At 42.4% G+C, this 14,786-nt stretch overlaps 1 protein-coding gene across 6 annotated transcripts in view; it reads right to left on the bottom strand.

Moving 5' to 3' along the window:
* Positions 1-14,786, bottom strand: part of LNX1 (ligand of numb-protein X 1) — a 374,186-nt gene that overhangs the window by 121,278 nt on the left and 238,122 nt on the right. For 5 of the 6 annotated variants that reach the window (XM_075127920.1, XM_075127918.1, XM_075127921.1 and 2 more), the window contains 3 exons: positions 6,409-6,521; positions 5,531-5,595; positions 5,289-5,382 (listed from right to left, as the gene is read on the bottom strand). The gene's annotated coding sequence lies outside the window, so the exon portion shown is untranslated. Of the gene's footprint in view, positions 1-5,288; positions 5,383-5,526; positions 5,596-6,408; positions 6,522-14,786 lie in introns of all 6 variants that reach the window. The other variant, XM_075127919.1, reaches the window with a different exon arrangement.

Here is a 14,786-nt window from a genome sequence, read left to right as displayed (position 1 = left end):
ATACATCTCAGTTTGGTTCAGATAAACCCCAAAAGCTCAGATGAACAAGTGCTGCTTTATTCTAAAAGATCTACTTGCAAACCCAAAGGTAAAAAGAAAAAGCCCTTGGTTTGCTGACCTACACTGCATAATACAAGGCCTATCTGTTTGGTAACGGTTTTGCCGGAGGACTTGTGCCTCTTTTTGTTTCTTTATGCGGTCTAGCAAAGGCCTAATTTTTTTTTTTTGTTTAAATCTTCTCCCTTACAAATTCAGGCCTTGTCATAGAATCATAGAATACCAGGGTTGGAAGGGACCTCAGGAGGTCATCTAGTCCAACCCCCTGCTCAAAGCAGGACCAATCCCCAATTTTTGCCCTGATCCCTAAATGGCCCCCTCAAGGATTGAACTCACAACCCTGGGTTTAGCAGGCCAATGCTCAAACCACTGAGCTATCCCTCCCTCCCCCTTGTCTATTGTAGAAAACTATAACGAGTGGAAATCTAGTTGAATGAAACCAAACACAAAACCTAAAAGAGGGAAACACCCCGCTCAGCAAGATGTCTCCTCAGCAAATGGATGCTGAGCATCTTTCTCCACCCTATGATATACTGAATCAGTCTTTTGTATTTATTGGCAGACAGGGTGATCCCCTGTCTGTTACAATGTTCCTTTTTACCTCCAACTGTTTTTGATACTTACAGTTTATCTTAAAGGTTTTCCATTGGCTTTTCTGTTGTTACTGCAATGGCGGACAGTTGAGTGATACATTATGTAATTGGCTAGCCAGGAAGGGGTGACAACTCTCAACTTCTTGAATGGACCATCACTGAGCCCTGGCTCACTTTTACTCCAAGACCATAAGGGCATAATTTTTGATATAGTTACATTATTCCTTAAATATTTCCCATACACACATCTTGCAATGACTGTGAGCATTGGTAAATTGCAAGCTTTAGGTAGAGACCTCACATGCTACCCTTCATGGATAAATACCGGAAGTGATGTATTAGGTGCAGTGAGTTTGTCAGGTCTGCGGCAGGAGTTGTTTGTAAAGAAGAGTGAACGTTTTGTCTGCAGGCATCAATGGTCCTCTGTGCACAGTATTTAACTTAATTAATTTACAAATGAATTTGTGAAGATCAGCCCAAAATTTCAGTGCTCTTTCCCTTCAGGGAACATAAGAACGGCCATACTGGGACAGACCAAAGGTCCATCTAGCCCAGTATCCTGTCTTCCAATAGTGGCCAATGCCAGGTGCCCCACCGGGAATGAACAGAACAGGTAATCATTAAGTGATCCATCCCCTGTCGCGCATTCCCAGCTTCTGGCAAACAGACGCTAGGGACACCATCCCCATTAGAGCTCATCTCACCATGAACATGCTCTAACACATCAAAAAGGCTTTAAGTAAATTAGACTTTATGACAATTTAAAAAAATTCAAAAACATTCAGATCTTTCTTTGAGGTCTTCTGTGTTTGATGAATTCTGCAGAATTATGTTAATTCTGATATTATTTAATGTGTGGGCTTATATCAGTGACATATGTGCACCTAAAGAATGTGATAGGAGCATTTTATAAATACATTACAAACGGTAAAAGGTAGGTGCTTAAGTCACATATGTGACATGTAAATTTCTTTACACAGCTCTGCCAATGAACCTCAGTCCTGGCCTGCAACACACAATTTTGCTCTCTGAGTCTTAGGCTTCTCTGGAGCAGAGAAAGAAACATCCTGAGTTTTGCAATACCAACAAAGAGAAACTAGGACTAGGACTCCCAAACTATTTTTTGTACATAACCCAAGACAGGAGATGAACTGAGGTCTCCAGAAGTTTAAGGCTGATGCATTAATCCTACACCTACACTTCCCCTGCTAACTAACTCATGTGTTTGTCATCAGAGCACAACTCTTACTGTGTATTTAAAGAACATACACTATTTTTAACTGTCAAAGGTTTCAGCAGTAGCAATCATTTAATGGACTATAGAAATGTGTTCCTACTGCTGACAGAATAACTTTACATTAATGTATTACAAGGGAAATTGCCATTTACATTCAGACATTGTGTCATATTCACAATGCTCCTGATAATATAGAAGCTGTTTGCTTTTCATTTGCGGACATGGATCAGAAAATACTGACAATTTTCAAAGCTTGCCTTGAATTTCAATGCCGCCTCCTTGTAATAGCTAACAGTGAACTACTGTTGGAATACACTAGGTCCCTCACACCACACAAAATATGTTGACTTGTCAAGTGTGTGGAGACTGCAAACTCTCTCCCCTCCCAAAAAGTTTAGCAATGGACCATTATTTTTGATTTTGACATCTGAAGAGAGGATGCAAACACCAGGAAGGAAGTTTTCAGAATCTGTATAAAATACTCTATAATAGACCTTCCAAAGGGAATATTACAACAGGATACAGTAAAGGAAAACAGGGGAAGGATTTGAAGGGGAGAGGCTCATGCTGTAAATGAAAAATACTTCTGCTGTGTTTGGTGTGTTTTGTTTTTTCTCAGAACTACTTTTGCCTAATGAAAAATGTATCATTAGTGTGTTAACCACTTAAAATAGACTTTGAGCACACTTGTGGAATTCTTAAGTATAGTTAATTTGTACCTTCCTAGTACAAGAAATGTGGAGGTATACTTATAATCAGTGTTGGACTACTCCCTTTAGGCCACCAACATATTGGTGGAAATGGATAGGTTATATCCTGTGTACTAGAATTCAGAAATCTTTGAAGGGATTCCCTCCCATACCCTGAACACTTCTTGAAGAACTAGAAGGAAAAAAAAAGTAATGTTTCTCAATAAACTGCAGACAAGAAGTCCGGGTCTGGAACTGCTCAATTATATCTGGTCCAAACAAAAATAATCATGAGTTATTGCACTTTGTGGTAGTGATTTGCATAATATGTATCAATATTCCATAGCACAATATGATCTAATTCAATAGCAAAAGTAATGTGGAACATAAAAGTTTAGATTTTGAATTTGTCTAATTCCAAAATCCCAGTATTTATTTAAGCACGGACAATGTATTCAGTGCTGTACAAGACACAAAAAGCTTACACATCTAAGAGTTAACAAGCTAAGAAACAAAATAGGAAAGATAGGATTGCACAAGGAAACACAGAGAAACTTTGTGTTATATAAACTTTTGTTTGTCTTTGTTCACATCTTGAAAGTATCATGGAAGAAGTGAGTCGTAGGGAAGGACTTGAATATGGAGAGACCGATGGCATGGCAAAGAGGAATAGTGAAACTCCCTATAATTATGGAACGTAGCAGATCACTTTAAATCAAGCTTTTACAGTTATTGGCAAGATCTCAGAAGACAGGATTAGAAATAGAGCTATGCCAAAGGTCCACAGCAGAACTTCCCTAGTTTGTAATTGGCACTCAATTATTGAACCAGTAGGTTTTTGTCTGAACTTTTTTTCAGGCTCAAAAATGTTGTGTCAAAATTGGAATTGACATTTGTTGGTCTACATGGAGAAATGCAGAATTGTTGAGGCTCAGGTCTTGTTGGTTTGAACTGAGTTTACAGTGAATGGTTAGATGCAGTAAATTATATGGTAGGTATTAGAGGTATGATTAGCAGGAAGCATGTGATCTGAAGGGGTCAACCACAATGCAAATCATGGGTATGCCTTCACAGAATGGGGCTAAGTCCCACTGAACTCTAAGTCTGCGATACAAAAGCAGTGACAGTACACAGTCTTAATGAGAAGCTCTGTTAACCATGTAAAGCTAAACAGCCTGCATGTAACAAAAGATACATCCAGGAAAAGAAACACTGGGAGGACAACATTAAATTTTCCAGCTGTAGAGCAAATTCAGTTGTCTCTTTTCTTTTAATGAAAGGTCCAGAAGAGGATATCACATCCTTTCTAATTACTTTTATATTTCTGAAGTAAGAAAGCAGACCATACAGGATATACAAACTTTATGAACTAATAGTTTTGCGGAATCAATAAGTAGCAAATAAATTCTTAATGGTCAAAGGATGAAAAAGGTAAGTAAGTGTAACACTGACAGACCCCGGTTGTCAGTGGGCAGGATCAAACCTGGGACCTCTGGAGGTAAATACATGAGCCTCTACTGCATGAGCTAAAAGCCATATGGCACTTAGATATTAATGAGTCGGCTCCTCAGCCTTAGAATCATAGAATATTAGGGTTGGAAGGGACCTCAGGAGATCATCTAGTCCAACCCCCTGCTCAATTAACTCATCCAACCAATTTTTGCCCCATATCCCTAAATGACCCCCTCAAGGGTTGAACTCACAACCCCGGGTTTAGCAGGCCACTGCTCAAACCACTGAGCTATCCCTCCCCCACTGAGCTATGCTAAGTGGTCTCTGTGCCACTATGGGGGACAGAATGCCACACCCAGGAGGTGTGTGGGTTACATAAGCATAAGCATATAACTTCCCATTAACACATCCATGCAATAAACATAAGATTATTAATTTATCCTTTAAGTTGCAGTTCTCCTACAACATGCTGCAATTCCCTGCTAAATCACTAGGTGGCATGGGACAGATGAGAGGGTAGACAAGACTAGACTTCTCTAGTTAGAGTTAAGTAGAGGACTCAAGGACAATAAAGTTATGGTGTTTATTAGAGTTAATCCACTGCCATCGGTCTTCATTTTGACAACCAACTAGATCTCTCTCTCAAACACACACACACACACACACACACACACACTCTTCCACAAAATCCCTGGGCAACTATACAGAAATAATGACAGGTTTCAGAGTAGCAGCTCACGAAAGCTTATGCTCAAATAAATTTGTTAGTCTCTAAGGTGCCACAAGTACTCCTTTTTTTTTTTGGGTATACAGAAATAGTTTCAAAGGCAGCATGGTTCCCCTCCAAGGGCTTGAAAATGAAGCCTCTCATAAAAAGAAGAGCTATTCCCTCAAGTGGCATTTCTGCAAAGGCTATTCAGTGCTACAGATGGGTCTACTGTGGCAGACTAGTTTGTATAGCGCAGTGCAATTTGTCATATTTATGAAGACAGGAGCTGGATGGGGAAACAGAAATAGGAGAGGTTGCAAAGAGTGGTCTTGGTCCTTAAGAGATAAAATGCATGAAAGAGGCTATTGATTCTGCTTGTTTGTTCAGTCTTTAAGTGACTGATGGAGGGCCAGACCCATCCATCTTTCCCAGCAGAAACCGAATGGGCATCCCCTTAGGGGACAAGTAGAAATGCAAGCAGAAGACTGAACCTTTAAAATAGCCTGGAATGGAGAGAGAGTTTTGCAAGTCAACTAGTCAAAAAAACTTACTCTTCGTATTCTTCCAAAACACTGTCTTGTAGAAGGAGCTGTCTTCTGCAACCTTTTGGATTCCTCTTCTGTGCTAAGGTGGTCTGTCAGCAGCCTGCTAAGAAAGCTCACAGGTCACAAATTATCTTTATACCCAGATGCCAATTTTTAGAACCAGATTACAGGATTCAGAATAAAATAAACTCATCTCTTTTCTTCGCTGAAGATGGGAGGGATGGTTAAAATGCTAAAATAATACCTGCCTCCACCTGTGCTGCTTGGTATTTATTCACACAGTCTGCGGGTAATGACACGCCGACAGTGGTATCTGAAAAAACAAAACAAAAAACAAAGCAGATGTTTTGATACCTGAACCTAATTCTCTACCCACCAAGATTACTGGTCCATTCAAGTAGTTTCATGCACTCTATAGTCCCTTGTCTATATGTGTTTATTAGTTTCCTCATACAGAAGGAAACACATTTTGAAAGAAAAAAAGCTTTGAACTTGGTTGTCCCCTCAGAACACCGCTGACATGCAAAGGGTGCGTGCTACCAGAGAAGAGAGGGAAAGAGCCTTGGTACGTGCACTGCCCAGGGCAAGGTTCTAATCAGAAGGTCTACAGTACTGGACTGTCCTGTGCCTCCTGCCGTGCCTCTGAGCTTGAGCAACAGCCATCCCCTCTGTCTGCCAACTAGCATTAGTTGTTGACAGCAGCATAAACACTAGCTGTCCATGTCTCCCTCAGAATAGCTCATGTACAGACACATTAGGAAGGCCTGCTTCCTAGGGCACTCCTATACACAGTGGAATGTTCCTGCCCTTCTGCTTATTTGCATAGATTGGTGGGGGTCAGAGGCAGCCTAATTTTGTCAATTAATTGATCTTCGACTACTAGCAGTAGATATGCCCAATGGCCTGTGGTGGGATGTTAGTGGGGTGGGATCTGAGTTGCTACAGAGAATTCTTTCCTGAGTGTCTGGCTGGTGAGTCTTGCCCATATGCTCAGGGTTTAGCTGATCGCCATATTTGGGGTCGGGAAGGAATTTTCCTTCTGGGCAGATTGGCAGAGGCCCTGGGTATTTTTCGCCTTCTGCTGCAGCGTGGGGCACGGGGTCACTTGCTGGAGGATTCTCTGCACCTTGAAGTCTTTCTCTTCCCTGCACGGTTTCTCTCTTCCTAGTCGTTTGTTTCTGAAGTTCTTTCTTATAATCCTTCACTTGCATTCAGTTCAGACTGCTGATAGGGGACACACTGTGAATGATACAATATTCAATTTACATGTGAACAGATGGAGGGATGGACATTTCGCGTCTGACAAAGCTGTTTTTCACATTTGCTGGTGACTAATACCTTGATACAGCCTTTAAGAATGTATTTTCAGTTAGATATACATAACGTCTTACATAGTATTTGTACATACATTTCAAAATGGTATAGATGACCAGTGTGACACAGGCTTTCATTTGAGCCCTCACATGACATTATTTGGGTAACCAGAATGTACATCCTAGAATCAGGAGATACCTGTGACCCCCTCTGGATCCAGTGGTGCCGGAACAGAGGGAGCCAGGGGGGCCATAGCTCTCCCACTTTTTGAAAATAGACAGGCCTGACCCATCCACTTTTCACCATGGTGGACCCTGCCCCCTTCCCCTCCTCTTCCCCTGGAGGCCCCACCCCCCAGCCAGGCCAGCAGCTGGTGGAGCCTGGCCAGTTGTGGGAGCCATGTGGAGCCTCCACCTTCCTTCGGTGCAGGGGGCCCGAAAGCAGCCCCCGGCCCATGTCCCCTCCCCCCGGCATCTCTGACCAGCCCAGGGTAGGTGGAGGTGGAGGTAGAGGGTCCGTGCCAGCTCCGCACAGCTGCCCGCGCAGCTCTTACCCCGACTGGGCTCCAGCGGAGGGGCAGGGCCTCGGAGCCACAGCCCGGCCATGGTAAGAGCCATACAGTTAGCTGTGGGGAGCCACAGCAAGGAGCCTCCACCTGCCTGTGGTGCAAGGGGCCCCCCCAAGAGCATCCTGCTGCTCATGGCCCCACCCCCTGGACCTTCCACCCAAGGGCAGGTGGAAGGTCCTTGCTGTGGCTCCCCACAACTGCCGCCACAGCTCTTACCATGGCCGGCCCCCCAGCCACAGGAGAGTCGGGGTAAGAGCTGCACGAGCAGCTGGGGAGGAGCCTGGATCCTTCCACGTGCCCTGGGTGCTGGACCCAGGGGACAGGGACACAGGCAGGGAGCTGCTTTTGCCCCCCCCATGTGGGGGGGGCACACCCCAGCCTCAGTCTGGTTTCCAGCTTGGCCGGGGCCTCTGGAGGAAGAGGAGGGGTGGGGGTGGGATCCTGGGAAGATGCAGGGTCTTGGGGGGAAGTGAAGGGGCAAGGCTATGGAGGACAGAGGCCCCCGGCCCCCCCACTTTTGGGAAGGCTCTGCCGCATCTGTCTAGACACTTGCCAGTTGGCATTAAGAGGTTCTAGGGTCACAGTGGTTTTATAACAAAAAGTTATAGAAATACAAGTCTAACCACTTTTACATAGAAAAACCTCATTAGCAAAGCTAGAGGGTGTGCCAGAGAGGAAGCAAAAGAAGAATAGAACATTCTGTAAAATCATAAGCTATAAACAACTGAAAAACATTGACAATGGGGAATTGAGACAGAGAACAACGAGAAACTAAGACACTAGGATTTTTTTCCTGCACATATTAAAACTTAAGTATGATGGGAGGAGAGGTAGATACACTGGAGGGTAGGGATAGGATACAGAGGGCCCTAGATAAATTAGAGGATTGGGCCAAAAGAAATCTGATGAGGTTCAACAAGGACAAGTGCAGAGTCCTGCACTTAGGACGGAAGAATCCCATGCACCGCTACAGACTAGGGACCGAATAGCTAGGCAGCAGTTCTGCAGAAAAGGAGGTAGGGGTTACAGTGGACGAGAAGCTGGATATGAGTCAACAGTGTGCCCTTGTTGCCAAGAAGGCCAATGGCATTTTGGGATGTATAAGTAGGGGCACTGCCAGCAGATCGAGGGACGTGATCGTTCCCCTCTATTCGACACTGGTGAGGCATCATCTGGAGTACTGTGTCCAGTTTTGGGCCCCACACTACAAGAAGGATGTGGAAAAATTGGAAAGAGTCCAGCGGAGGGCAACAAATGATTAGGGGACTGGAACACATGAGTTATGAGGAGAGGCTGAGGGAACTGGGGATGTTTAGTCTACGGAAGAGAAGAATGAGGGGAGATTTGATAGCTGCTTTCAACTACCTGAAAGGGGGTTCCAAAGAGGATGGCTCTAGACTGTTCCCAGTGGTAGCAGATGACAGAACAAGGAGTAATGGTCTCAAGTTGCAGTGGGGGAGATTTAGGTTGGATATTAGGAAAAACTTTTTCACTAGGAGGGTGGTGAAACACTGGAATGCGTTACCTAGGGAGGTGGTGGAATCTCCTTTCTTAGAAGTTTTTAAGGACAGGCTTGACAAAGCCCTGGCTGGGATGATTTAGTTGGGGATCAGTCCTGCTTTGAGCAGGGGGTTGGACTAGATGACCTCCTGAGGTCCCTTCCAACCCTGATATTCTATGGTTCTATCTATGGTAGCAACAGAGTGAATTGCACTATTATAAACAAAATCTATCTGTTCCTTGTAGGAGTAGGTTTTTAAAAGTAGGAAGTGGAGGATATAAAAGCTAAATGGTGTTCTTATGGTTAGTGTCTGATTTTCCACAAATTTAAGCTAAGTGATTCCTTAATTTTGCTTGTTAAGTAACTAGATGTTTTGGGAAGCCATGTATATTGCAGACTAGATTTACATTCATGATCATTTGATATTGGTGCTAGAACTAGGAGTTCTGGGGGTCCTGCTGCATGCCCTAGCTTGAAGTGGTTTCCATCAGATACGGGGTTTACAGTTTGGTTCAAAGGCTCTCAGCATCTCCACTGTACAAATTGTTCCAGCACCCTTGTCATTTGATGTTATATGCTACTGTCTCCAGTCACAATTCCTTCCCCTTAACATCTTCCAAATGTTTGCTGATATTGTGGCATCTTTACTCCAGATGAAAAGTTAAGTAGACAGCTCCTCTTTAGAGTCAATGACTAATTGCTACAAGGCTAGTTGGGCCAGTACTTCAGATCTTTCCTAATACTACTCTTCCCCACTTCAATTTCTTGTCATGCACACCTATACATTATATTCCTTTGTTAATCATAGGCTTCCATTTAGAAGGACAAACCACTGTTAATGCATTGCAGGCTGAAGCTTTCTGGTTGGGTTCCAGATAGCACTGTAAAGTAACCTTCAGCCCACTGAAAACAAAAACAAAACAAATCAGGTGGTTTGGAGATGGCATTTTCTGTGCGCCTGAGAAATAAATGTCAATTTGTTCACTTCTCATTTAGGGCCTCATCCAACTCCCACTAAAGTTAATGAAAGTCTTTTTATCAATTTTAATAGGCTTTAGATTGGATTCTTAAGAGGCTCTAAATTTGGCCTCCATAAAATCCCCAGAATCTAGTGAGGAACCTGGATGCCAAATAACAATTCTTTATTTTTATTTTAAAAAACCATGAAGTCTTCCAGAAGTCCACCCCTGAGAAGTTAAACAAACCTCCTCTCTTTCAACCCCAGTAGCAACTCATCTTGTGAAAACTTCCCCAAAACAATATTTTAGCCTGATGTGATTATGCTGCTAAGTCTGCAGCAGCAGCTGCTAACTAATAAGCCTTCTTCCCAGTTAGGAAGCTGAGGTAGATACAAGAAGACGAAACATCCCATTCCCTGGCATTCCTTTGCTTGGGATGGGAGAAGCGCAGCTCATTCTCATTGTTTCAGGGGTTTGATAGCTGCAGGCTTCTTCATTGACTCTGACGAGGCAAATGAGGCTGAATATGACAAACTGTAGAAACTCTGTCTGAATGTAAAAAGGAAGCCAGAACATAATGTTCTCTATCTTCAAGTCACTGTATTGTGACATCTTCGTTTTTCTTTCTTTCATCTTTACTGGAAGCTCTCAACAATTAGTTCTTTATGCCACTATTATTACCACAGGCCTGTTGGCAGTTTGTCAAGAGAGAGCCAAAGTACTCATTTGAATTACTAAAATAACGTGCTCTTTAGAATTCTCTGCCTTCAAGTACAACTAGTTCTACCTCTTACCCTCCTCTGCTGTTGGACTGTACTTTCTCCTGCTGAGTCAGATCTTCTCTGGGCAAACTGGGCCTATAGACATTTTTCACTTCACTTCAGTGGATGCATGTCATCAGTCTGTAGAATTTTTGACTCCCAAGGACATAGAAGATGTGGAAGACAAAGTCTAATATCTGCTTATTCTACCTTCATTATTTTTGTTCCTGGTCTACAAACACGTTGATGTAACTAGAGAAAGTCTGAATGAAGAGAGGTGCTTTGTTTTACAGATGATCCTTTTGCTTTGCTTATTAATGATTTATTGAGTTATGTATTTAGTTCTTTTTACCGATAGGCATGGTTCTTGGAGATTTTTGTTGAGGAGAGGTGATTTATAACCATTAATGTGTCTCAATGGAGCCATATGAAACACATGAAGAAAAGTAGGAAAAACTGAAAGATTGAGATTTTCCTCTTTCACCATCTGCTGCACCATATATATATGCTTATGTCCTTTTTTTCAATGCCTATAATCTCTGTGTTTAGAGTGGTTTAAAGTTCTGTCATTTTAAAATAGAAAAGTAAAACCTCTTCACACTCCATTTGCTGGCCAGCTGGAATGAAAATGCCTCTTCCTGCTTATTTAAGAGAATTCAGAGCAGAAGGGGATAGACATCACACAGTTGGTATTCTCCAAGTAAAAGATGTCAATGGGAAACAAGGGAAAGACAGGTTTCAGAGTAGCAGCCGTGTTAGTCTGTATTCGCAAAAAGAAAAGGAGGACTTGTGGCACCTTAGAGACTAACAATTTATTTGAGCATAAGCTTTCGTGAGCTACAGCTCACTTGCTTATGCTCAAATAAATTGGTTAGTCTCTAAGGGAAAGACAGCTTCAAATGGCTTAAAAGCGTACAGAGGAGTTATGAATGAGAACCGATTTCAGCCTGACTTCACAAGTTTCCTCTCCAAAGCCAAAATTACTCATTCACTAGCAGTAAGTATCTTTAGATAGTATCCAGCAAAAGCAAGTTCTACGACTTTAGAGTGTCATTCTCACCATGGGTGGGAAGTTCCAATAGGGCCAGAGATTCAAAAACCAAGCTGAAATGTCATTATAATGTAATTATACGATATAATCACAACAGTCATGGAAAAGGAAAGTGCATAGCAGCAGAAAATAGACTGATTGCATTGGAACAACATTTGAGAAAGTAATTCTTCTAGTTTTAAAAAAATATTCTGGTTCTCATTTTTTATGGAGAACCCTGTTGTTCTTTTATTTAAATGGTACACATGAGATTTTGTATCTATTTTTGTGCAGTAGGAGATTCATTTTACTCTCTACACTTACATCAGTTTCCTCGGGTCATTATCTTTATACTTCTTTCATAATTAAATAATGGATAAATTTGTTGAAAACTAAATATTTCTGCCTTTTTCATGATTATCTGCACAACAGTCCCTGAGAAAGTGTCAGTCTCCATAAAAAATGCTTTCTTTACTCTAATGCTAGCTAATGAACTTAAAATCCTGTCTTTCTGCTGGTTTTAGGGTTTTCTATAGTATCCATCCACTAGAATACCTAAGCACTCCCCAGCTACCTTAACATCAGCATGGCAATGCCCCTAATGGACTTCATGGAGTCATTTGCTTTTCTCCTTTCACTGGTCATAGGAAATTGTGTTTGGGCTAGATGCACAATTTTTCTTTTTTAAATATCCCAGTTATGGCGTTGGAGAGTCTTGCAGTATGCACTAAAATTTTAGACTGCTCTAATCTCTGCTGGGTTTTTTTTCCCCACAACTCTATTAACCTCACATTTTCCTTGGGTGTTTATAAACTGCATTGTTAAACCATGCCTATCTGTGTTGGTGGGTTCTGGATGTGAATATGGCAGCTGGGTCCCCCCCCATGATGAAAATCAGAACCAGGGTCTTGGACTGGCAGTGGGGGAAGCAGAGTGGGATCCAGTCACGGGACTGGAGCACAGAAGTGATATGCTCCCAGCAGTACATTCTGTTGAGGAGGGCGGGCTGCTGCATTCTGCACAACCTAGGGTCTTTTGACTTGCTTCCACCTTGAGACACAGACACAGCATATTGTGGTAATCCAGTGGGGAAACGATGAATACATGAACACGCTGGGGCCAGATCTTCATTTATGGGGTAAGGGGAAAGTTTCCTAGCAAGCTGAACATGGAAACATTTTTTCAGCACGGATGGTACCTGTTTATCTAGGATAAGTGAAGAGTGAAATAGGACTCTGAAGATCATACCACTTTGAAAAACCTGGGTACATACCTGTACTAGAAGGGGAGGTCAATGTTTCAGTCAGTTATTTCCCTCTCCCTACAGGCATTGCTTTGGTCTTGTCCAGGTTTACATGCAGCCAGCTGTTCTTCTTCCAGGTGCTGACTTCTTGTCGGCATTGGGACATCCCTGTGATGGGACTGATTGCATCGGTGGAATTTTAGATATATGGGTGGAGATTATAGGCATTCTGCTGGTTGGGGAGCCCATGTTGTCTCATAAGCTTTTAATAGATTCATCTACACATTGAAGAGGAAGTGGGACAAATTCTATCGTTCTGGGACACAAGAAGTGAGAGCTCTTGTGGAAGAGGCGCAAGTTGCCCTTCACCACCTGAGACCTTGTTTGAGTAATGATCAAAGCCACTGTACTGCTGCACCATCTACTGCAGCTACATCATTAAGATGATCAGCCACACCGTAGGGTCAACTGTTTCAAATGCTGGAGAGAGATTGAGGAGGATGAGTGCTGTGATAACAGCTTCTATTAGTCTCCATGAGGAGCTCATCTTATAGTGCTACTAGGGCTCTTTTCATACCGTACCCTGCCTAAAGCCCTTATATGCATTCTAATCAGCCAATGCCACTTTGAAATATTAAATAATTGGCAATACAGAAGTACTAACTGATTGCAACAATTACTTGTTATGTTAAGAAAAATGAGTTAATAAAGCTTTTAAATTTAGCTAACCAAAAGAAACATGGGGAATTAAAATCTCACATTAAGTGTTATTTGTCCCCAAAAATCCTTTGATTAGTTTAAAAAACTCCTTGTTTGCATGCCTATGACTATCAAGCTCAGCAAAAGTACCAATCTTCAGCAAAATATTTTGGCTAGATAAAGACAGTTTGCCCTTTGAAAGGAAGTCACCGAGTTCTAAAGGAAAGAACCGATGGAACTTGGATCACAGCAAAGAAAAAGATTTGAACTTGTGAGAATAGTAACAGACCAAAGGAAAATGCTAAGGGCAGTTCAAATTGTGGAAAAAAATAAATTACTTCAGAGGGGAAATAATCTAGAGGACATTTCTCTCTAATTTCTGCAAGAAAAATGCTAACTTTCTGCTACTTGACAAGCGTATTAATTAAAAAATCCAGCATATATTTCTGAGACTAGATAACAGGCTAGAAGCAGTTGGGAAACATGCTTATAATGTTTTGACTTGAGTTCTCTGAATTGGTGCCAAAAGCTGGGTGCATTCCAACCCCTCCCCACCACCAGTTCTCAGAGTCAAAAGTAGTCACAGACGAACTTTTATAATTGTATTTCAATTACTTAAGGTGGGTGTTTGGGTTTGGCCTACTTGTTTATCATATCAGCTTTTAAAAATCTGCCCAGCTTGGCTTTTACGTTAGCACCCTATTGAGACAAATGGGGAAGTTTACACTCTGGTGGTAGCATCATCATTTCAGGCTGCCTGGATATAGTATACTGCACAAGGAAGCAGTGCACTGATTTACTTATTGAAGGAGCTACAAATTGGCTTCTAGAAGTTAACACCCAAGGGAGAAGTCATAATTCTGGAGGACATGAAATTGTATCATCATTCCAATTGACATGGAAGCTCCAGATTCAGGGTATATCTCCTCTGCAATTACAAACCCACAGCTGGCCTGTGCCAGCTGATTCAGGCACATGGGGCTCTGGCTAAGGGGCTGTTTAATTGTGGTGTAGACATTTGGGCTCATGCTGGAGCCTGGACTCTATGATCCTGTGAGGTAGGAGGGTGCCAGATCTTGGGCTGCAGCCTTAGCCCGAACATCTACACTGTAATTAATCAGCCCCTTAGCCCGAGCCCCAGGAGCCCAAGTCAGCTGGCACAGGCCAGCCACGTGTGTCTAGTTGTAGTGTAGACATAACCCCAATGACCCCAAACTCCCTGTCCAAAGAAGCATGCTTTAACACTGTGTTTAAACATAGCTTGCAGTAAAACTGGTTCTAACACATGCTGGCAGGTCAAATGGACACAAGTTGTGTTACTCCTGTTTCTAACCCATTTCAGTGGCATTACCCTTGTTTGGCCTTTGTCCAAAAAGTCAGCCAAATTGTGTTAGAAACAGATTTGCAGTGCCTGCATGTGAACAATGTT

This window comes from Caretta caretta, chromosome 4 (assembly GCF_965140235.1).
Source record: "Caretta caretta isolate rCarCar2 chromosome 4, rCarCar1.hap1, whole genome shotgun sequence".
Taxonomy (NCBI): domain Eukaryota; kingdom Metazoa; phylum Chordata; order Testudines; family Cheloniidae; genus Caretta; species Caretta caretta.
This window is presented reverse-complemented; position numbering and strand designations above follow the sequence as displayed.